We start from the raw sequence: 24,984 nt of genomic DNA, 5'->3' as shown, positions 1-24,984 counted from the left end.
CTAATAGAAAAAACACATTAAGCTACCACAACACCTGCTGGCTCAAATCCTAAACCCCCTTGACAACAGAGAACTGCATCCACATTCCACACAGTGATTCCATCATCACAAAGAAAACTGCAGAGCAACTGAGCACATCTGAATTAATAACCAAAAAAATAAAATACACCAGCTCCACCTTTTCAAAATATTAAATCATAAAATCAAGACAAAACAAATCAATGCATAACTACCAGTTAAAAATGTCTTCAAAATGTCTAGGAAACAATAGGCAACCTCAAATCAAACAAACAAAATACATAAAAATAAAACAGGATAAGACAACAGAAATAAAATTCCAAACAAAAATCTCATTAAACATGGAGGAAGAGGAGGCAATAGAATTATCCAAGAAGGAATTTAGAAGGGATGTTTATAGAACTCTACAAGAGCTCAAGAAAAACCTAAACAGAATTAAGGAGAACACATACATTATCCTGGAAGAACTCAGGCAAACCATTCAAGAACAAAATAACATAATCAGATTATTACACAATCAGAACTCATACAGAAACAGCAGTTAGAAATCCAGATGATGAATACCAATATTACAGAATTACACTACACAGTGAAAGCACAAAAGAATAGGCTAGTGCTGGCTGAAAAACACATTTCCCTACTAGAAGAGAAATCCCTTGACCCCAGCCTATATAAAGAAAAACCAGAACAAAGATTTAAGAGAAATGAAGAGAACCTAAGAGTTATATGGGATGACATGAAAAGAAACAACATACACCTCATTGGAATTCTAGAACAAAAAGAGGCCAAAAAAAAACCACTGAGAAAATTGTGGAAGACTTACTAACAGAAAATTTTCCCCATATCATGAAGGAAGAAAAGATATTTGATCAAGAAGCTCAAAGAACCCCATACAGGATACATACCAAGAGAAAGGTGCTATGGCATATCATAATCAGGCTCTCCAAAACCAGGACAAAGAGAGATTCTTGCGAGCTGCCCAGAACAAAAGAAATGTTACTTATAACAATCAAACAGTTAGACTGAGTTCTGATTACTCAGCAGAAACCATGCAGGCAAGAAGGCAATGGGACAGCATATATAGAACCCTGAAGCAAAAGAATTTCCAACCAAGAATCCTATATCCAGCCAAACTGTTCATCAAATATGGGAGTGAAATCAAGACATTCTCAGACAAATAGAAATTAAGAAATTAAGGGATTTTGTGAAAACCAGACCAACCCTACAAGAAATGCTTAAGGAAGTCCTTCCAATAGACAACCCACAACAGAGAACAACAAAATCAGGACACATGACAGCAATATTAAAACCACATCAAAAAATAGATGCTCAAAATAAGACCATAAAACACTGTATAATAAAAAAGCAAGGAAGTCAATCTGCACATGATAACAGCAACTAACCAAATAGAGGGAATAAAGTTCTAGGTAAAAAACTTCCAGATGGAGAGGAAACAGGACAACATCCTCATAGAACAGACTGTTCCAAAAATATGGAGACAAGAATTCACTCCAAGGTAACCACAAAGAAAATTAACAATCCCCCTAAGCAAACCTTGAAGGAAGGAAAACATATGGGTTTAATAAGCATAAAACCAGCAATAAAGAAGAAAAGAGAGGAAAAACTTAACAACAAAGTGAACTCAGCACAGAAAAGTATATGGACCAAGGAAACTTCAACAACATGACAAAAAAAAAAAAAAAAAATAGAATGACAGCAATCAATGCATAGCTATCACTAATTACACTCAATGTGAATTGACTAAATGCACCAATCAAGAGAAAAAGAGTGGCAGACTGGATAAGAATAGAAGACCCATTGATATGCTGCCTACAAGAGACCCACCTTAGACACAAGCATAAAAACAAATTAAGAGTTAAGGGGTGGAAAAAAATATACCAACCCGATGGTAACTAATGGCACATACCAGCCAACCGATGGTAACTTAAAAAGAACAGGATTGGCAATATTGATTTCTGATAAAATAGACTTTAAGTTGAAAAACAACATAAGAGACAAAGAAAGTCACTATATGATGGTGAAAGGGTCAATTGACCAAGAAGACATTACGATAATAAATATCTATGCACCCAATGAAAGTGCTCCAAAAAACATGAATTAAATATAAATTGAATTGAAAGGGAAAATAGACAACTGTACAATAGCAGTAGGAGACTTTAACACACCACTTTCAAGTAGGGACAGATCACCTAGAAAAAAAACTCAGCAAAGATACAGGAGAACTCAACAGCACAATCAACCAACTCAACCTCATAGGCACATACAGAGCACTCCATCCAACAAAAGCACAATTCACATTCTTCTCCAGTGCACATGCATCATTCTCTAGAATAGACCATGTGTTAGGACATAAAACAAGACTTAACAAATTCGAAAACATTGAAATCCTACAAAGCATCTTCTCGGTCCACAATGCTATAAAATTAGAAATTAATAGTAGGAAGATGCAGGAAAAAACATCAAACATGTAGAAGTTGAACAATACACTGCTCAAAAACTACTGGGTAATAGAAGAAATAAAAAGTGAAATTTAAAAATTCCTAGAAACAAATGAGATTGAATACACATCTTACCAAAACCTATGGGATACAGTGAAAGCAGTACTCAGAGGTCAGTTTTCAGTAATAATGCATACATCAAAAACAAGGAAAGAAACAAAATCAACACTCTAACTCATCATCTCCAACAACTAGAAATAGAACAACAAAAGAATCCTACAGTATCTAGAAGTAAGGAAATAATAAAGATCAGAGAAGAAATAAATGAAACAGAAAACAACAACAAAAAAAAAAACAATAGAGAAAATCAGCAAAACAAGAAGCTGTTTCTTCTAAAAGATTAACAAAATTGACAAACCATTAGCAAATCTAACAAAAGAAAAGAAAGAGAAGATGCAAATTACTAGAATAGTAAACAAAAAGGGTGTCATCACAACAGAACCAACGAAATAAAAAAGATACTGACAGAATATTATGAAAAACTATACTCCAACAGATTTGAGAACCTAGAAGAGATGGACAAGTTTCTAGAATCACAAGACCTACCTAAACTATCCTACTCAGAGATAGAATACTTGAACAGACTCATAACAAAGGAAGAAATTCAACAGGTCATAAAAAAACTTCTCACAAGAAAAAGTCCTGGCCCTGATGGCTTCACTGGAGAATTTTTACCAAATATTCAGGGAAGAGTTGACACTTATACTATTCAAGCTATTCCAGAACACAGAAAAAGATGGAATACTCCCAAATTTATTTTATGAAGCAAACATAGCACTAATACCAAAACCATGGAAAAACGCCACTAAAAAGGAAAACTACAGACCAATATCCCTCATGAACATAGATGCAAAAATCTTCAACAAAATCCTAGCTAACAGAATCCAACATATCAAAAAAATAATACATCCCAACCAAGTGGGATTCATACCTGTATAAAGGGATGGTTCAACACCAGAAAAACAATTAATGTAATCCACCACATAAACAAAACAAAAGAACCACATGATTTTGTCAATCGACACTGAAAAGGTATTTGATAAAATACAACACCAATTCCTGTTCAGAACTCTCAGCAAAATTGTGATAGAAAGGAAATTCTTCAATACAATAAAGGGCATATATGCAAAGCCAATGACCAATATTATTATTAATGGAAAAAGACTCAAAGCATTCTCCTTATAAACAGGAACCAGACAGGGATGCCCACTGTCACCACTCCTATTTAACATTGTATTAGAAGTCTTAGCTAGGTCTATAAGGCAAGGAAGTGAAATTAAAATCATCCAAATTGGCAAAGAGAAAGTAAAACTATCTCTATTTGAAAATGATAAGATCCTATACATAGAAAACCCAAGAGACTCAGCAAAAAAACTACTGAAACTAATAGAAGTTCAGCAAAGTGTCAGGATACAAGGTCAATATACAAATATCAGCTGAATTCTTCTACACTGACAAAGAGACCTCTGAAAAGGAAATAAGGGAAACAATACCATTTACAATATCTATTAAAAAGATAAAATATCTAGGAATAAACCTTACCAGAGACACAAAGACTTATACAAAGAAAACTGTAAAACACTACTGCACAAGACAACAGAGGATCTGCATAAATGGAAGAACCTGCCTTGTTCATGAATAGGTAGACTGAATATTGTGAAAATGTGAATACTACCTAAAGTGATATACACGTTCAATGCAATCCCGATCCAGATACCAATAAAATTTTTTTAAGGACATGGAAAAACCAATTACTAACTTCATATGGAAAGGAAAGGGACCTCGGATAGCAGAGCACTTCTAAAGAGAAAGGACAAAGTGGGAGGTCTCACACCCCTGGATCTTAAAACCTACTATACAGCCACAGTAGTCAAAGCAGCAGGTTACTGGTACAATGATAGATGGACAGACCAACAAAACAGAATAGAAAAGCCAGAAATAGACTCATCCATCTATGGACAGATGATCTTTGACAAAGGTCCAAAACCCATTAAATGGGGAAGAGACAGACTCTAACAAATGGTGCTGGCAAAACTGGATGTCCTCTTGCAGAAAAATGAAACAAGACTCATACCTCACCCCATACACTAAAAGAAACTCAAGTTGAATCAAAGACTTAAATGTATAAAATTCATCAAAAATAAAATAGGGGCAAATCTAGGACCTTGATTTACAGTGTAATAAACTATCAAACATAACCCAGAATGCATAGGAGGTAGAAGAGAAGCTAGATAGATGAGGGGGACCTTTCAAAAATTAAATTCTTATGCACATTGAAAGACTTCGGCAAACGAGTAAAAAGAGAACCTACAGATTGGGAGAAAATATTGCCTATGACATATCTGATAAAGGACTTATCTCCAAAATCTATAGAAAACTTCAACATCTCAACACCAAAAAGACAAATAACCCAATTCACAAATGGGCAAAAGATTTGAACAGACACTTCACCAAAGATGATATACAGGCAGCCAACAAACAGATGACAAATTGCTTGTGATCATTAGTCATTGGAGAGATGCAAATCAAAACAATGATGAGATATCATCTCATCTCAGCAATAATAGCAAAATTCAACAGGACAGAAAATAACAAATGCTGGCGAGGTTGCAGAGAGATTGGAACTCTTGTGCACTGCTGGTGGGATTGTAAAATGGTAACAACCATTGTGGCATACAGTATGGTATTTCCTTACAAAACTGAAAATAGAAATACCATTTGACCCAGCAATTCCGTTACTAGGAATGTATCCTAAAGAGGTGAGAGACAGAGCACGAACAGATATATATACACCTATGTTTATCGCAGAACAATTCACTATAGCAAAGAGATGGAAACAACTTAAATGTTCATCAACAGATGAGTGTATAACCAAATTATGGTACATGCACACAATGGAATACTATATTACATTAAAGAACAATGAGGGATATTTAATCTCACAATGTGGATGAGCCTGGAGGACATTATGCTGAGTGAAATAAGTCAATCGCAAAAGGACAAATACGGCATGTGCCCATTACTGTAAAAAGACAAAGAAGGGTTTGCTTGGGAAAGGGAACTCACTTTGTAGGTTACTGGGGTGGGGAGGGAAGTTGAGGGATTAATTTCAGGCTAGTTGGGGCCCACAAACTGACATGGGTAAGGGGAGGGATGTATGGAAAAAGTCTGTGACCATCATGATAACATTAGGAAAAGGGAGGACACTGAATTGTGCACAGAGGAGATAGATGACAGATGATAATACCAGCCAGTGTGCTTATAATACCGCATTACCATTAACACCAAACACCAGGCTACAGATAAACTCATACACACCTGAGAGGATTAGATGGGATTAGTGTACTCTAGACCAAGGAAAGATTCAGCATAGGCTAATCTTGCACAGATACCAGTGATACAAAATACCTGCAATCCTTACAGAAACAATAGAAGACAGATATAGATAGAGTAATCCCTCACAGACACCCAGACACTGTGGGAGAGAGATCCAGCGGATCTACCGACTCAGGACCATAGTGCTGGGGGACACCAGAATCAATTGGCACAACAAAATACATAAAAGCCTTGTTCCTCATCCTACATTGGTGAGTAGCGACTAGGGTCTTAAAAGCTTTCAAGTGGCCATCTAAGATGCACCTAATGGTCTCCTAGAATTGGAAGTGAAGAAGAGTGCAAAAAAACAAGGGCATTTGGAAGAAATCAGCCCTAGGACATGATGGACCTCGAGACCAGAAGAACTAGATGGTGCCTAGCTACCAATGCCAACCACTCAGGAGAGGATCAAATCTGGAGATCCTGGAGAGAGTGGGAGGAAAAACGTGGAACAAAATCTAAAAACTCAATAATGACCAGAATTACTGGTCAGATGGAGTTTGGTGAGACCCCCAATACTATGGCCCTGGGATACATTCTGGGCTTGGAATAAAACTCACTCCCAGGTGCTGGCTCTCAGCCCAATAGTTAACAAGATGTACATGCAGACCACTCAACCCAGAGGAATGTACCCACATACTTTATGGAAATACTTCCCTTGAAGCAATGGACCATGGGGCACCAGAAGGGCAATATTCACACAGAGCAAATGCAGGACAAACAGGAGTGCATCACTATGAGGAGCACGGGGAAGGAGTACTGGGAAGGGAGGGGAGGAAAGTGGTTTAGGGCTGGGTGTGGTAATTGAATGTGAAACAAACTCTGCTCTGTAAATGTGCACCTAAAACATGATATAAATAAATAAATAATATAAAAACCCATTCTTCCCAATGTTATCCACAATTTGTTATGATCCACGCAATTGAATGCCTTTGCATAGTCAATAAACACAAGTAAACATCTTTCTGGTATTCCTTGCTTTCAGCTAAGATCCATCTGACATCAGCTATGATATCCCTCATTCCACATCGTCTTCTGAATCCAGCTTGCATTTCTGGAAGTTCTCTGTCAATATACTGCTGGAACCATTTTTGAATTATCTTCAGTAAGATTTCACTTGCGTGTGATAGCAATGATATTGTTTGATCACCCTTCTTTGGAATGGGTAGAAATATAGATCTCTTCCAGTCAGTTGGCCAGGTAGCTGTCTTCCAAATCTCTTGGCATAGCCAAGTGAGTGTCTCCAGCACTACATCAGTTTGTTGAAACATTTCAGTGGGCATTCTATCAATTCTTGGAGCCTTGTTTTTTGCCATTTCCTTCAGTACAGCTTTGACTTCTTCCCTCAATACCATTGGTTCTTGATCATTTGCCACCTCTTGAAATTGATGATCTTCTACCAATTCTTTTGGTATAGTGACTCTGTGTCTTTTTTCCATCTTCTTTTGATGTTTCTTGCATCATTCAACATACTGCCCATGGAATCTTTCAGTATTGCAATTTGAGGCTTAATTTCTTTTCTCAGTTTTTTCAGCTTGAGAAGTGCTGAGCCTGTCCTTCCCTTTTGGCTTTCTGACTCTAGGCCTTTGCACATTTCATTATAATAATTGACTATGTCTTCTCAAGCTGCTCTTTGAAATCTTCTGTTCAACTCTTTTATCTTGTTGATTCTTCCATGTGCTTTAACTACTCTCCATTCAAGGCAAATTTCAGAGTCTCTTCCGACATCTTTAGTCTTTTCTTCCTTCTAGTCTTTTAATGACCTTTTGCTTCTTCATAGATGATGTTCTTGATGTCATCCCCAAATTCCTCTGGTTTTCCATCATTGTTATTCAATGCATCAAATTTATTCTTTAAATGGTCTCTAAATTCAGAAGGGATATAATCAAGGTTATATTTTGGTTCTTGTGGACTTGTTTTAATTGTCTTCAGCTTCAACTTGAACTTGTATTTGAGCAGTCTGTTCCACAATCAACTCCTAGCCTTGTTTTGGCTGTGAAGATATTGAGCTTCTCCATCCCCTCTTGCCACAGATGTAGTCAATCTAATTCCTGTGTACTCCATCTTGTGAAGTCCACATATATAACCACCGTTTATGTTGTTGAACAAAGGTATTTGCAATGAATAAGTTATTAGTCCTGCAATAAATAGGGTTATTTCTATCACCAAGGTCATATTTTCTAACTATTGGTGATTTTTCTTTGTTTCCAACTTTTGTATTCCAATCACCACTGATAATTAATGCATCTTGATTGGATGTTCGGTCAATTTCAGACTGCAGAAGTTGGTAAAAATCTTCAATTTCCTCATCTTTGGCTTCGGTGGTTAGTGAGTAAATTTGAATAGTAATGGTATTAACCAGTCTTCCTCGCAGGCATATGGATATTATCCTGTTACCGATAGCATTGTACTTCAGGATAGATCTTGATACATTCTTTTTGATGATAAATGTAACACCACTCATCTTCAATTTGCCATTCCTGGTGTAGTAGATCATATGACTGTCTAATTCAAAATGGCCCAAACCAGTCCATTACAGCTCAATAACGCCTAGGATATTGATCTTTAAACATTTCATTTCATTTTTGACAACTTCCAATGTTCCTAGATTCATACTTCATACATTCCATGTTCTGAGTATTAATTAATGTTTGCAGTTGTTACTTCTCATCTTGAGACATGCCCCATCAGCAAATGGAGGATCCAAAAACTTTACTCTATCCACATCTTTAATGATGGCTCTAGTCTTAGGAGGCAACTCTTCTCCAGTAATATTTTGTGTGCCTTCCCACCTGAGGATCTCATCTTTCAGCACTATATTGGACAATGTTTCTGGGCTATTCATAAAGTTTTCCAGTAATATATCACACAGTGTTTCACTGCTATGCATAAGGTTTTTACTGGTCAATTCTTTGAGAAGTGAATGGCCTCTTCCTTCTTCTGAGTCTGTCTTAGTCTAGAAGCTCCGCTGAAAACTGTCTACCATGGCTAACCCTACTAACATTTGAAACACTGGTGGCATAGCCTCCAGCCTCACAGCAACACTCAAGCCACCACAGTACCACAAACTGACAGATAAGTTTGTCTCTTTTATTATTGTTGTTGTTGTTATGTGCCCTCGAGTCAAACCCGACTCATAGCGACCCCTCCTTTGGTTTCCGAGGCAGTATCACTACGGAAGTAGATAGCCCCATCTTCCTTACGAGGAGTGGCTGGTGTCTCTCTTAGCTGTTCGATATTGCTTTGCTCATTTCCTGGTCTCCTTGCCCTGCTAGCTTACCTGGCCTGCCCCTGGGGCACTCTTCACACACAAGCTCCTGCCTTCCGCTGCTCCAGGGCTGGCTTACTGCAGCCTGCCCCCCCCCAGGGCACTCCGTGCACACAAGCACTTGCCTTCTGCTATACTAGGGCTGGCTCACAATACAAAGCCATAAACTGAAGGGTCTCCATTCCCTCCTCACTTATGACCTGCTGGTCCCACTACTCCCTTGGATTTGGTAATCTATTGCAATGACTCAAGAACTCAGAAAAGCTTTATACTTACAGTAAGTTTTATTGTAGCAGAAAGGATATAAATGGATAGAGGTGATGCCTGGGATGGGTCCCAGTGGGAAGCCTCCATGTCCCAGAAGGCAATGTGCTACATATCCACGCGCACAGACATCTTTCACTAACCAGGAAGCCCATGGAACTTACCTGTCCCAAGCCTTTATTGGTGCCTCATTAGGCAAAAAAAAAAAAACTAAGCAAAAGGAGCTCTGGTGACAGTGAATAAGGCATTTGGCTACTAACCAGAAGGTCAGTGGTTCAAGCCCACCAGCTGCTCTGATGGAGGAAGATGGGGCGATCTACTTCTGTAAAGATGTACAGCCTTGGAAACCCAATGGGGGGTTGCTATGACTTTAGACAGTGGTGAGTAATTGAATCAGCCCACTTTCGCTTGGGTCAGCTGATACTAGGAGGTAGTCTTTCTGGCCTGAACAGCTCTCATCTGAGTCACTTCATTTGCATAAAGCTGCAGATGTGGTCTGCATGCCTCATCAAAGATGCTACGATCATTTAGAAATTTCAGGGGTTTAGAGGCTATCTCTAGGAACCAGGAGTCCCTGGGTGTTACAAACTCTTAACTTGCTCAGCTACTAACTGAAAAATTGGAAGTTCCAAGTTCACCCAGGGCACCTTGGAAGAAAGGCCTGGAAATCTACTTCTAAAAAATAAACTATATAAAACCCTAAGGAGCACAGATTCTAACACATGAGTCAAAGCAGGCTGGATGGCAACAGGTTTGGTTCTCAGGAACCAAAGAAAGAACAATTTCTTTGGGTAAAATTAATGTAAACCCCACAGTAACTATGTTGAATATCCATAAGGAAAAAAATCTGTCTATATCTATACTGTGAGGGAATACACAATATACTCATATGTGCCATCATGTCAGATGTGACTCCTAGCGACCCAGTCTTCTGCCATCCTTACAATCTTTGCTAATTCGTCTAATTAAAAGTCTTCTTTTTCACTGATTTTCTAATTTACCAAGCATTAAGTCTTCCTTCAGAGACTGGTCCCTCCTCATAACATGCCCAAAGTGAATAAGAAGAAGTCTTGCCATGTGTACTTTTAAGGAACGTTATGGCTGTACTTCCTCAACTACAGATTTGTTTTCTTCTGGCAGTCCACGGTGTATTCAATATTCTTCACCAACACCATCATTCAGAAGCATCAAGTCCTCTTTGGTCTACCTTATTCATTCCCCAGCTTTTGTATGTGTATGATGTGATTGAAAATACCATCTCTTAGGTCATGCATACCTTACTTCTCAAGGTGTCATCTTAGCTTTTTAACAGAGAGGTCTTTTGCAGCAGATTTGCCCAATGCAATATTGTTGTTGTAAGGTGTCATCTAGTTAGTTCTAAGTCATAGTGACCCCATGTACAACAGAACAAAATCCTACCAGTCTTGCACCATCCTCACAATCCTTGCTGTACTTGAGCCCATTGTTGCAGCCACTGTGTCAATCCATATTCTTAAGGGTCTTTACCTTTTTTGCTGACTGTCTACTTTACCAAGTCATATCTTTCCTCAGGGAATGGTCCCTTCTGAAGACATGACCAAAGTAGGTGAGATGAAATCTGGCCATTCTCGCTTCCAAGGAGCATTCTGGCTGCACTTCTAGGACAGATGTGTTCTTCTGGCAGTCTGTGGTACTTTCAGTATTCTTCACCAGCTTCACAATTCAAAGGCATCAACTCTTCTTCAGTTTTCCTTATTCATTGTCCAGCTTTCACATACATATGAGGTAATTAAAAATGCCCTGGCTTGGGTTAGTCATACCTTAGTCTTCAAAGTAAAATCTTAACATTTTAAAAAGGTCTTTTACAGCAGATTTTCCCAGCGCAATATGACATCTGATTTCTTGACTGCTTCTTCCATGGGTGTGGATTGTGGATTCAGGTAAAATGAAATTCCCAACAACTACAATCTTTTCTCCATATATAATGATGTTGCATATTGGGACAGTTGTGAGGACCTTTTTTTTCTTTACGTTGAGGTGTAATCTGTACTTAAGACCATGTTGTTGTTGTTGTTGTTATGTGCCATCGAGTCAGACCTGACTCATAGCGACCCCTCCTTGGGTTTCCGAGGCAGTATCACTACGGAAGTAGATTGCCTCATCTTCCTTCCGAGGAGTGGCTGGTGGGTTTGAACCGCCAGCCTTCTGGTTAGCAGTCAAGTGCCTTAGGCACTATGCTACCAGAGCTCCCACTCAAGACCATAGTCTTTGATATTTAACAGTAAGTGCTTCAAGTCATCTGCAATAAGTAAGGTTCTCTGCATATCATAAGTTGTTATCTTTAACTATATCTACATTTATATATTACATTTACACATATACATACAAATATATATGTTCTTTTATTTATAAAATGTATTGTTTTACTTTTCCCTAAATAACAAGTCTGCTCCTTTTGCTCTAAATATCTTACTACTTACATGAAAATCAATTAGGCATTTTTTATTTACCCATTGCCACTGAGTTGATGCCATCTGATAATGACCCTATAGGACAGAGGAGAACTGCCTCATAGGGTTTAAAAGGCTGTGATCTTTATAGAAGGAGACTGCCACATCTTCCTCTCACAGAGTAGACTGGTGGGTTCCAGCCATTGACATTTCAGTTAGTGCCCAAATGTTTAACCACAGAGCCACCAGGGCTATTCTCAAACCAAAACCAAACTCACTGTCATCAAGTTAATTCTGACTCACAGCAATCCCCATTAGGTGTCCGAGGCAGTAAATCTTTAAGGAAGTAGATTGCCCCTTCTTCCTTCCACTAAGTGGCTGGAGGGTTTGAACCACCACCCTTCTGGTTAGCAGTCGAATGCCTTAGGCACCACACCACCAGAGCTCCTTAAGGCTATTCTAGGTTTACAAAACAATAAATAAAATTACACTTTCTATTTGCTTGATAGTTTTTCCTAATCCTTGAAGTATTGTCAGTAGCTTTGCATTGTTTACTTTTAAAATGAAAATATACATTGACTTAGAGGATATTTTACATTCAATTCATCTTCTTGACATATTAATACTGATATTAATTTAATAATGAGGATGAGTATTTTAATCATCAATTAAAATATTTTCCTTACAAAAAATTATAGAAAAGTGTAATAAATCAGTTCTTAGAATATAATTTGGAAAATATTACTTATTTTAGATATAGTTTTGAAATAATTATTAGAAGCTCTTTTTCTCCATTATCTTTAATTTTACAGATATTAATTGTAATTTTAACCCAAAATACTCATGTTCTTTCCTTCATGTTGCCAATTGAATGTCATTCTTCAAAAATATATCAGTTATAAAAAGAGGGAAAAAATAGTATAGTTACAGAACTTCTAAATGGTGAAGAAGTCAAGAGAGTTGCAAGATATAATGGACTGCTCTAAACTTGGGGAGAAAATTAAAAATCACAGGATAACCTGAAAGAAAAATGATAAACCTTCACATCACAATAATAAAAAAAGACAAACACAAATATTTAGCAAATGCTAAAAACAACAGCAATGAAGGAAATGACAAAACAATTCATAAACAAAATGAGCTCAGCACAGAAAATTATATGGAAAAAAGAAACCAGTAACATCACTAAAAAACACATAACAAAATGACAGCAACAAATTCACACTTGTTGATAATTACACTGAATGTCAATGGATTAAATACACCACTAGAGAGACGGAGAGTTGCAGACTGGATAAGAAAACATAACCCATCAATATGCTGTCTACAAGAGATATACCTTGGAGACAAAGACAAAAATAGACTAAAAACCAAAGCTTGGAAAAAGATGTATCAAGCAAATGACAACAAAAAAAGAGCAGGTGTGGCAATATCAATTTCTGATAAAAGTGAATTTAGGATAAATTAAAAATATATATATATATATACCAGTTGTGAAATCCCTTTACTCTAGCACTCTGCACTTGTCATTCAAATAATTTTTCTTCAAAAGTAGCTTACAATAGCAATATTTGCAAATTCCAATTACTTATTAATCAGAAAGATGAAAATCCAGGAATATTGCATTACTTTGAATAATTTCATAGTATATCCTACCTGAATTTTGCTTATATCAGTTACAATAGTCTCTTTCTTGACTGTTGAAGCAGTGGTGTGCCCTCTGCTCTCTGCCTCTGGATATTTCTATTTCATTTGATAACTGTGCCATGCCGTCCCACTGTGGGATTTATGAATCTCTTGGGTGAAAGTAATACAAAAAGTAACGGCACTTATTCGGGTATTACCTTAATTATGCAAACTCATGTAATATATCTTGTTCACAGAATAAGCTTTTCTTTCACCACTATTTTATCTTCTATTCCTGTGTTTTACCTAGCTCTGTTTATATTTACCTTGCCTATAGCACATTTGGAAACAAAGTGATCAGAAAGCATATACTGGCTTTCATTCTAATTCAAATTAGTTTAAAGCCATGAGTTAGTTTCCACTGCTGCAAGGATTAACTTTGATTTTAGAATATATTAATGGTTCTCCCCAATTGCATTTGATAATTCTGTTGGGGAGCATGGTGCTTTGACTGACAGGAGTCTTTAACACCTAAAGGTCAATTGAAAATAATATTTAGAATCAAATTCTATAGCAAAGACTTGAGCCCTAAGTGGCTTTAATGAGTATTTTGGGTTCCTTTTCCCTTATAGTTCTATTGAAAGATTTTTCTGTCCTCTATACACTATTTCTAAGCTATTATTCTTGATAACCATCCCTTATCACCATTGATCAGAAAGAAACCAGGAGGTTAGGTATGACAGATCTCTGACCTAAAGCTGCAGATTTGCCAAATAAATACTTCATTTAACTTCACTTTAAGTGGAAAGTAAATGTTTTAGCCTATTTAGAATTTATGGTGGGATAGTGCCTAAGGCATTTGACTGCTAACCAGAACGCGGATGGTTCAAATCCACCAGCCACTCCTTGGAAGGAAGATTGGGCAATCTACTTCTATAGAGATAACCCACTGCCATCAAGTAGGATCCAACTCATAACCACCCCTCCTTGGGTTTCCGAGGTGGTATCACTGTGGAACTACATTGCCCTACCTCTCTTCCAGAGAGTCGCTGATGGGTTTGAACAGCCAGCCTTTTGGTTAGCAGTCAAATGCCTCAGGCACTACGTCACTAGAGCTACTGCCTTGGAAACCCAAGGTAGCTATGAGTAGGATCCAACTATGTCACTAGAGCTACTACCTTGGAAACCCAAGGTAGCTATGAGTAGGATCCAACTCAACAGCAGTGAATTTGGTTTTTTGGCTTTGATTTTGGTAGAAAATATTTGTATTTTGAGTGAGGACTTATGTCGTGCTGGTTTCCTAATACCATATTTCAATATCAGATTTTAATAAGCTTAAGAGTGTGTGTTCCTCTAGTAGCAAAGTTCAATGAGACAGAAAATAACAAATACTGATGAGGACGTGGAGAGATTGGGACTCTTATACACTGCTGGTGGGACTTTAAAATGGTACAACCATTGTGGAAAGCAGTATGGCGATTCCTTCAAAAGGTGGAACTAGAAATATCATTTGACCCAGCTATTCCATTACTAGGTATATATCCTGAAGAGGTGAGAGCCATGACAAGAACAGACATATGCACAACTATGTTCATCACAGCACTATTTACAATAACCAAAAGATGGAAATAACCTAGGTGTCCATCAACTGAGGAATGGATATCCAAACTATGGTACATACACACAGTGGAATACTATGCAACCCTAAAGAATAATGTAGAATCTGCAAAACACTGTATAATGTGGATGAACTTGGAGGACATTATGCTGAGTGAAATAAGTCAATCTCAAAAGGACAAATATTGTATTATTAGTCCATTATTGTATTAGACAAGGAAATGTTTATCTATAGAAGGACATTTTCTTTGTTGGTTACCAGGGGTGGGAGGGGAGGGTACAGAATGCTGTTAGATAGATAGAGATAAGTTTTGATGTGAGTAAAGAGAAGGGCAATGTACCAAATGTGAGTGATCAATATAGTGGCGTTGAGGAAGAGAAAGACATAGAGAGGTACGTGGGAAGTACAGACAACAAAGATGAACCCATTTGTACATATAGTATGGCATTGTCAGTGAAGGCAAACACGAGTATATGGGTGGATAGATGGGAGGACAGGCTGAACAATTAGGTACGTCTATGAAGTGGGGAGTGTACCCAAGAACATGTATAGGGTTGGCAGACAGTGGTCCTATAACTTTATGTGTATGATCTGAATTCCCAGGTGTATAATGGGGCTGACAAGGGGCAAGGTTGTAGTCACTGCTTGATCACAGCCAGCTACCCAGAGGGACCAAATAGTTGACCCTTTGGGCTTGGGACCATAGTCATAGAGGACATCAAGCTCCATTGGCATAACATACTACACAAAACATTGTTCCACCTCCTACTGTGGCAAGTAGAGACTGGGATCTTAAAAGCTTACAAGCTGCCATCTAGATGCAACGATGGGTCTCTCCTCGTCCAGAGCCAAGAAGAATGAAGAAAACCAAAAATCCATGGAAACAATTAGTCCTAGCGACTGGTACACCATCCAACCTGCAGCCTATACGACTATAAGACCAGAAGAAATAGATGGTGCCCGGCTACTACTGTCAAGCACTTGGAAGAGGATCTACGTAGGAGATCCTGTATAGACAGGGAGAACAATGTGGAACAAAACTCAAAATCATTTGGAAAAAAAAAAAGGGGGCGGGGGGACCAGTTTTGCTCATTCGATAGAGCCTGGTGGAACCAATGAGACTATGGCCCCTACCAGCCCTTCAGGTCTGGAATTGGACGCACACCTGTGGCTTCCATCCAAACAATAGACAAGCATATGAGTTGAACATTTACCTGAGGTAGATACACTCCTTGGAGAGAACAAGCATGGGAGAAAGAAGGGCTGCTTATGCACAGGGAGACAGCTCAGAGGACAGGAGTGCATGGAGGGATGGACACAGGGAAGAGGTAACTATTGGGAGGAAGTAGGAGGGGAGATGTTTCATTGTGGTAAATTATGGTCAATGTCATGAGACAAATTTTATGTGAACTGCTGTATGGAAAGTGTATTTGCTCTGTAAATTTTCACCCAAATCACAATAAAAAGAAAAAATAAAATAAAATATGTAATTCAAGAATGTGTGTTCCTAAGATTTCAAACAGATATGTTCTCACCTCAGAACTTTTGCCTTGTCTTTTTGTTAGCCCTACCAGCTTTGATGACTCCTCAGTCATTCACTCAAAGCTCATAGAATTGCCTCTACCCCTAGCCATGACACTGAACCAGCTTCTGGACAATAATCTAATATTGTTGTTGTTGTTGTTGTTATATGCCGATAATCTAGTGGTAATTAGATAATCTCAGCTACTATCAAACCCCTCTCCTGACCTTTATTTTTGCATAGTAAAACTTTCATCCCTGAAAGTATATAAAGTCCATAACATATTTGCAAGTTATAAAAATCCCAAATTCATAAAAAAAATTACCTTTATTTTCAATATAAAGAAGTTTAATTCTTCTAATCATGTAAAACATTTCCACTTATAATTAAAAATCAGTCTCCCAAACAACATCAGTTCCTTACCTAAAAAATAATAATATATAAGTAATATAGTCAGTAGAGTAAATCTGTTTTCAATTATAAAATTCTCTCCAGTCAAACTTTAAAACTTTAAATTGTTACAAATATATTGTCTACAGATTGCAATGCAATGCAATTTGATTTACTTTTAAAATTTAAATCCAGTAATAAAGAATGATATGCAAACATGTTCTACCATATATTCATTAGTTATGAGCAGATGCATATAGTTACTTCTGCAATTGTTTGTTATGGAAAAGCTATTTGCTTTTTTTTTTTTTTTTTGCAGTCCACAGTAATTACATCTACCTGTTCTGAATACCTGAGTGAACACATAAACAGACTTAAGTTATCAGGTGATTGTTTATTCATTCACAAAACATGCAAATTCTAGGTTTTCTGAAATTTCAAGATAAAAAATTATTTCTTATGCTTTTTCTCTGCAGCAGCATAGATAACATTTAGGAGCCTGCTGACTATTACTAGTCTGTTGATTGTATAACCAAAAAAAAAAAAACCCAAACTCACTGCATCAAGTCAGATATGACTCATAGCAACCCCCCCTTCGGTTTCCCAGGTGGTATTTGTATGGAAGCAGATTGCCCAATCATCTTCCTTCTCAGGCACTCCTGGATTTGAACCACCAGCTTTCTGGTTAGCAGTCAAATGGCTTAGGCACTATGCCACCACAGCTCTTATCATTGTCCAACAGAGTGCATAAAAGAATGCTAGATGGAAAAAACATCCTGCCCAAAACTTCAAACCAAAATGTCTATAACATTAAGAAAATCATTCACCTACAATTTTATTTTTTTAAATTTTACTGTCTGCCTAGTTTTTTTCTTTTTTTTTAACCAAAGATGAGTTTTACATTTTTTTTGAAGTGGAAAACAGAATATTAGGCTGCAGTTTTATTGTAGATATCTGCTGTGTATTTCTGTTAGACATTAATTCATTAAAAATGTGGTTTATGGCAAACGTATTTTTATTCCTAACAGAATAATTCTAAAAATTTGAAAATATTTTGCATAATCACTTCACATAGTCATTTTTGATTTTAGAATACATTGTTCAAACCCATTCTGGAGTCAAACAAGAAATATTTTGAATGGAACATATTAAATATTTTAGTGTTAAATCAATTTGCATAATTATACTTACATAATTAACGTAATTACTAGGTCTCTAACACCTGCATCTCCTTTTTTTTTTTTTTTTTAAGTTTATTGTGCTCCAGGTTAAAGTTTGCATTGCAAGTTAGTTTTCTAATCAATAGTTCATCACACATTGTTCTGTGACTGTGGTTGTAATCCCTGCAAAGTGTGGGCACTCTTAATTTCCTCCCTAGGCCCCTTGTTTCCATCCATCTGTCCCTCTCTGATTTCCTCCCTGACTTCTCATCTTTGCTTTTGATCTCCTAGGGTTGATTGTTCTAAGGAGCACATTCTTCACAGGTGTTATTTTTGTTTTATGGTCCCATCTGTTATTTGGAGGAAAAGTGACCTACAGGAGTATCTTCAGTTTTAAGTTAGAAAGTGGTCTCAGGGCAATAGTCTTGGAGGTTCCTCTAGTCTCTTTCAGACCAGTAAGTCTGTTTCTTTCTTTTTTTTTTACTTTGAATTTTCTTCTACACTTTTTACCCATTCTAACCAGGGCCTTGTATTGTGGTCTCAGTCAGAGTGGTCGGTTGTTACAGCCAAGAACCATCTAGCTCTTCTTGTCTTAGCTTAGAATAGACTTATTAATCCTTTGGACTAAAGACTTCCTTGAGTCTTTGTTTTTCTTCATTTATCTTTGTTCCAGGAGGGAAGAGACCAATACTTGCTTCTTAGATGACCTCTCACAAGCCTCACCAGACTAGGATGTAGAACACTATCTTTATGAACCATGTTTTGCCAACTAACTGAGATGTCCCCCAAGACTGTGGTCCTTAGCCTTCAAGTCTAGGACCACAGGTTCAGTCCTGATGTCTAAATAATTTCTAAAACTGTGCCTATGTGTTCTCTTATGCATGAGTATACATGCAGTATTTGCAAATATTTATGGAGGTGTACTCCTATACAACCTCCCTCACCTATTTAGCATACATATTTACCTACGTATCTACTCACGAATTATTGTTAGTTATTACTTCTCTTGCAGGATTGTGTATGTTATTACATGCACTATAGTTGTCCTTTCCTCTCGCACACCTCTCAGGCCCTTCTTTTGCCTTAGTCTTGTGCTGACTCCCCCCACATTGCCTTTTACTTTATCAGAATTACTTCTTGTCTACCATCTAGTTATTGCTTCTCCTGGTAACTATCAAAGAATGTTTCCTTCTTTGTGTAAACCTATATTTGACATTTTACTCAGCATATTGTTGTCCAGATTCATCCATGTTGTGAGGTGTTTAAAGATTCATCATTATTCTTTATTCTTGCATAGTATTTTATTCCATGTATGTAACACACTTTCTCCATCCAATTATCCATGGATGGACACTTAGATTGTTTCTATCTTTTGCTATTGTGAATAATGTTGCGATGAACATGGGCATGCATATGTATATTTGTGTCACAGCTTTTATTTCTTTATGATAAATACTTAGGAATGGTACTGTGGGATCATATGGTATTCCTATTTCTATCTTTTTTCCTACATTTTTTACCCATTCTAAAGAGGGCCTTCTGTGGTCTTAGTCAGAGTAGTTGGTTGTGGCAGCCAGGAACCATCTAGTTCTTCTGGTCTAAGGTTAGAAGAGACTTATTAGTCCTTTGGATTAAATGTTTCCTTTTTTTAAAAAAAAATCTATTTTCTATTTTTATCTTTTTAATATAGAATGGCCAGACTTTATCTCACCTACTTTGGTCATGTTGTCAGAAGGAACCAATCCCTAGAGAAGGACATCATGCTTGGTAAAGTGGAGGGTCAACAAAAAAAGGGAAGGCCCTCAAGGAGATGGATTGATAAGTGGCTGTAACAACGGTCTCAGGTATAGCAAAGATCATGAGGCTGGCATAGGATCTGGCAGTGTTTTGTTCTGCTGTGCATAGGGTCACTATGAGTCAGAGATGACTCAATGGCACCCAGCAACAACAACAACAACAAATCTTTTTAAGAAAGCACCATACTGCTTTCCATATGGGTTGTATCTTTTTTTTTTTTTTTTTTGCCCACCAGCAGTATACAAGCATTCCAATTGCCCCACGTCCTGGTCAGAATTTGTTGTTCTCTATTTTATTTATTATTATTATTATTTATTATCAGTACCATTATTGCTGGGATCTCACAGTTCTGGTGGTATAGGACCATGTAGTGTTTCATTCTGTTGTACGCAGGGTCGCTATGACTCAGAACCAGTGACACCTAACAACAGCAATAACAGCTGACGGTCACGAGTATCTTTTCATGTGTTTGTTAGGCACCTGAATGTCTTCTTTGGTGAAGTGTTTGTTGGTGCTCTTTACCCATTTTTTAATTGGATTGTTTGCCTTTTTGTTGTTGAAATATTGCACTTTTCTATAAATTTTAGAAATTAGTCCATTGTCAGATATGCAGTAGCCAAAAACTTTTCTCCATCCTATAGTTCTCATTTTACTCTTTTGAAGAAGTCTTTTGATGAGCGTGCACGTTTAATTTCCAAGAGATCTCAATTATATAATTTGTTTTCTGATGTTTGCACGTTTTTAAGTATCTTTGGTTTCCTATTTATTTATGGCATAAGAGCTCTGGTTGTGTAGTGCCTAAGGCACTTGACTGCTAACCAGAAGGCTGGTGGTTCAAACCTACAAGCCACTCCTTGGAAGGAAGGTTGGGCAATCTACTTCCGTAGTGATACTGCCTTGGAAACCCAAGGAGGGTTCACTGTGAGTCGTTTAAATAGTTTTTTGTTTTGTTTTGTTTTGTTTTTTTTCTTTAATGAATACAAGTTTCCATGGTGATCAAGTACTTAGTGGTTACAAAGTTAACATTAAAAAGTAGCTGCTGTAATTTGACCCTCCATCCATTTGTAGCTATGAAGCCTCTTGAAATTAAAATTGGGAAGCCCTTAATCTTTTTCATTAAATCAAGAGGTAATGGTTTTGTTATTGACTACCCTTTTCTAGCCAGAAAATACAAATTTATAACACTGCAGAACAGTTTCTACTCTGAATGGTGAACAAGTCAATAATTTTGCAGTTTGGGTCAGGCTTTTTCAAACTACATTTCTGGTTTTGTGGGTAAGAAAAACTCCCTAAAATCAAAGTAAGATGTCTGTTATCAATTTTTTTTTCACATATGTTAATCAGTCACTTTCTTATGGTAGACTTGACCATCAGCTTTTTTTTCCTTTTAACTTTTTATTCTGATTTGCATGAAGGTTTACAGAGTAAATTAGATTTCCATTCAGCAATTCACACACATTTTTTTCTTGCCATTGATTGTAGTCCCCACAATGTAACATCACTTACCCTACTTCCTCCCTATTTTTCCCATTTCCATTGCTCTTCTTTTCCTATCCCTTCTGGATTTTGTCCTTCAGCAAAGCTGCCCTTTTGATCTCAAAAATGGTTGATTGTTCTAAGGAGTACATACCTCTCTTGTTAAGCAGTCTGGGCCAGGGCTTTATACATATGTGTGTGTGTGTGTGTGTGTGTGTGTGTATGCCTTATATAACTGTATATTGCTTGGTTGAAAGCTGAGCTTCCGGTGTGAGTTCAGTTCTAGGCTTCAAGGATAACTAAGGGCTATAGTGTAGGGATTCTACCAATTTGACCCGTAAGCTTGTTCCTTTTTTTGATTTTGAGTTTTGTTCCACATTTTTTCCATACAATCCAGGACCTTCTAATGTGATCCCTTACAGAGAAGTCAGTGGTGGTACCAGGCATCACCTAGTTCTTCTTGTCTGGGAATTGTGGAGGCTGAGGTTTTTGTATTCCATTAGTCCTTTGGACTAATTGTTTCCTTGTATCTTTGAATTTCTTCACTCTTCTTTGCTCTGGATGGGGAGACACCAATAGTTGCACATGCAATGGCTCCTCACAACCTTCTAAGACCCCAGTCACTAGTCACCAGGGTAGGATGTATAACACTCTCTCTGTGGACTGTGTTATGCCAACTGACCTTGATGTTCCCTAGACTGTGGTCCTGAGCCCCTAGGCTCTATGACTCATTCCTTCAGGGTGTTTGGTTATGGCTAAGAAATTTTCATAACTTTGCCCCTGTGTGCTCTACTGTTGTTTGTTCTTGTTATGTGCCATCGAGTCAGACCCGACTCATAGCAACCCCTCCTTGAGTTTCTGAGGCAGTATCACTACAGAAGTAGATTGCCCAACCTTCGTTCCAAGGAGTGGCTGGTGGGTTTGAACTCCCAGCCTTCTGGTTAGCAGTCAAGTGCCTTAGGCACTATGCTACCAGAACTCCTTGTATGCTCTACTATATTCCTGGATATATTTGCATCAGATATATACATATGTAGATAAATCCTCTGTCAAAGTTATACATATTTGTGGGTATAGTCTTACCACACCTGTTCAACTTGCGTGTCTATGTTTCTACTTGTAGATTCTTGCAATTACTATTATTGCAGGATTGTGTATGTAATATTATATACTTCTTTTGCCTTTTTCTCTTGCGGTCCTCCCAGTGTCTTCATTCTGGGTTAAGATGATGTCTCATTATTATTTTGATTTGCATCTCTTGAATGGCTAATGATAAGGAGCATTTCTTCATATGCTTCTTGACTATGTAAGTGTCTTCTCTGGTAAATGTCTGTTCATGTTCTCTGTACATTTTTAAATTTGATTATTTGCCTTTCTTTTGTTGAAGTGTTGAAGTTTTCTATAAGTTTTAGAGATTAGTCCCTTGTTGGATATGTTGTTGCCAAATATTTTTTCCCAACCTACATTGTTTTTATGCTTTTGGAGAAGTCTTTGGATATGCATAAGTATTTAATTTTTAAGAGCTCTTAGTCATCTTGTGTAATTTCTGCTGTTTGCATTTGTTGTCATTTACAGACTGACATCTCTGGCTCCTTGTTTGCAGTTTTGTAGCTTTGTTTTATTGCTGAGGATTCTTTATCTTGGTTGGTGTCTGAGTGATGTTATCATGTGCCCTAATGTCAGGTTGTTGTCTAATATCGTTTCTCTTTCTGAAAGACCCCCTTTAATATTTCTTGTAAGGTTGATCTAGGTTTTAGAAATTCTTTTAATTCTAGAAATATCCTAGATTCAACATTGTATTTCAGAGACAATTTTGCTGGATATATAATTGCTGATTGGTATATATCTTCTTTCAGGTTTATATACGTGTCATCCTGTTGTTTTCTTGCCAACATGATTTCTGCTGAGAAATTAGAACTTACTCTTATTGTTTCTCTTTTGTAGGAGACAGTTTATTTTTCCTGAGCTGCTCTCAGATTCTTTGTTTTTGGTTTTATAGTTTGGTTATCGATTATCATGTGCTTTAATGACTTTTTTTAGGGTATATCTTGTATGCAGTTTGTTGAACTTCTTGTATGGATATCTTTTGTTTTTCATGTTATTAGGAAAGTTTTCTGCCAGCAGTTCTTCAAAAACTTTCTCTATTATTTTCTGTCTCCTCCTGATATGAGATTCTTATCACACGTAAGTTATTTTTCTTGCAAGTGTCCCACATAAATCTTAGGCTCACCAGGCTGAAGGGAGGTGGGAGACTGTGCAGGTTGTAAGTGGGTGTTCATGGTCATGTGGGTGCTACCACCCAGTGAGTTGGGGTGGAGCATGGGTAGTGGGAGGTGGGTGGTTGTCACCACTTGCCAGGTCAGGGAGGATGAGTGGTAGTAGGATAAGGGACAAGTGGTTGCACAAATGTCATCACATGGTCACCACTGCTAACTGGATCAGAGGAATGTGGGGAGGGAAGGAGTGTGCAGTGGTCACAGTTGCCATCACTCATCAGGTTGGGGGTATGTGATGGGTGGGCATGCACAATCATACATTTGCCACTGCTTTCTAGGTTAGGGGGGGATGACTGGCAAGCAAGTATGTGCATTGGATGTGCCACCACTGCTGCTTGCCTGGTTAGAGGGAGGTGGGTAATAGAATGGTGCATAGTCATGTGATCCCCACCACTCACTGCTGTTAGCTAGGTGTGGGGTGGGTGGTGGGTGGGTGCACATGATGGGTTGAGGGGAGGTGGTTAGCGAGTAGGTGTGTGTGAGGTTGTGAGATTGCCACTGCTCACCAGGTGGAGATGAATATTAGATGAACATCTGTGTAGGTGTGTGGTCACCACTGCTTACCAAGTTCAGGTGTGTGTGTTGCAGGCTAGTGTGCATACACAATTATATGGCCCCACCTGCTCATTGGGCTTGGGGAGAGGGTGAAACTCAACTCACTCCCATCAAGTCAGCTCCAACTCATAGCCACCTCTCTTTGGGTTTCCAAGGTGGTATCACTAAGGAAGTAGATTGCCCAACCTTCCTTCCAAGGAGCAGGGAGTGGATTTGAACCATCAACTTTCTGGTGAGCAGTCAAATGCCTCAGGCACTACTTCACCAGAGTTTCCAGGGGGAGAGGATGAGTAGAAGTGAATGAGTGCACAGGAGAATGCTTAGCTCTGCTCATTGGGTAGGCAAAGTAGAGTGGCAGATGAGGCTGGGTGAGAGGACGAAGGAATTGTACTGCAGTCCCCAGTTGGGCTGTGTAAACAGGGTATGGGACCCTCCACCACCTCTGATCAGGAGAATGAAAGCAGGGGAAGTGGCCCCCTGTATCTAACAGATGTGGTTGCTTTAGCACCTCTCATCCACTGCAGCCTGTAGTTGGGGACCTGCCTCTGACCGAGTGTAAGGAGGCAGGGCACTTCATTCTCCCTCCAATACTCCATGGATCCACTGCCTTGTGCTTGCCACTCACTTTGGTGTCCAGAATTGGCTCTTCTGAATATACCTGACTGTATCTACCTATTTGGTGACTGAAGGA

The sequence above is a fragment of the Orycteropus afer genome, unplaced genomic scaffold (assembly GCF_000298275.1).
Source record: "Orycteropus afer afer isolate SDZICR_OR568_19922 unplaced genomic scaffold, OryAfe1.0 scaffold00007, whole genome shotgun sequence".
In the NCBI taxonomy this organism is placed as follows: domain Eukaryota; kingdom Metazoa; phylum Chordata; class Mammalia; order Tubulidentata; family Orycteropodidae; genus Orycteropus; species Orycteropus afer.
The sequence above is the reverse complement of the archived record's forward strand: the minus strand, read 5'-3'. Positions refer to the sequence as shown.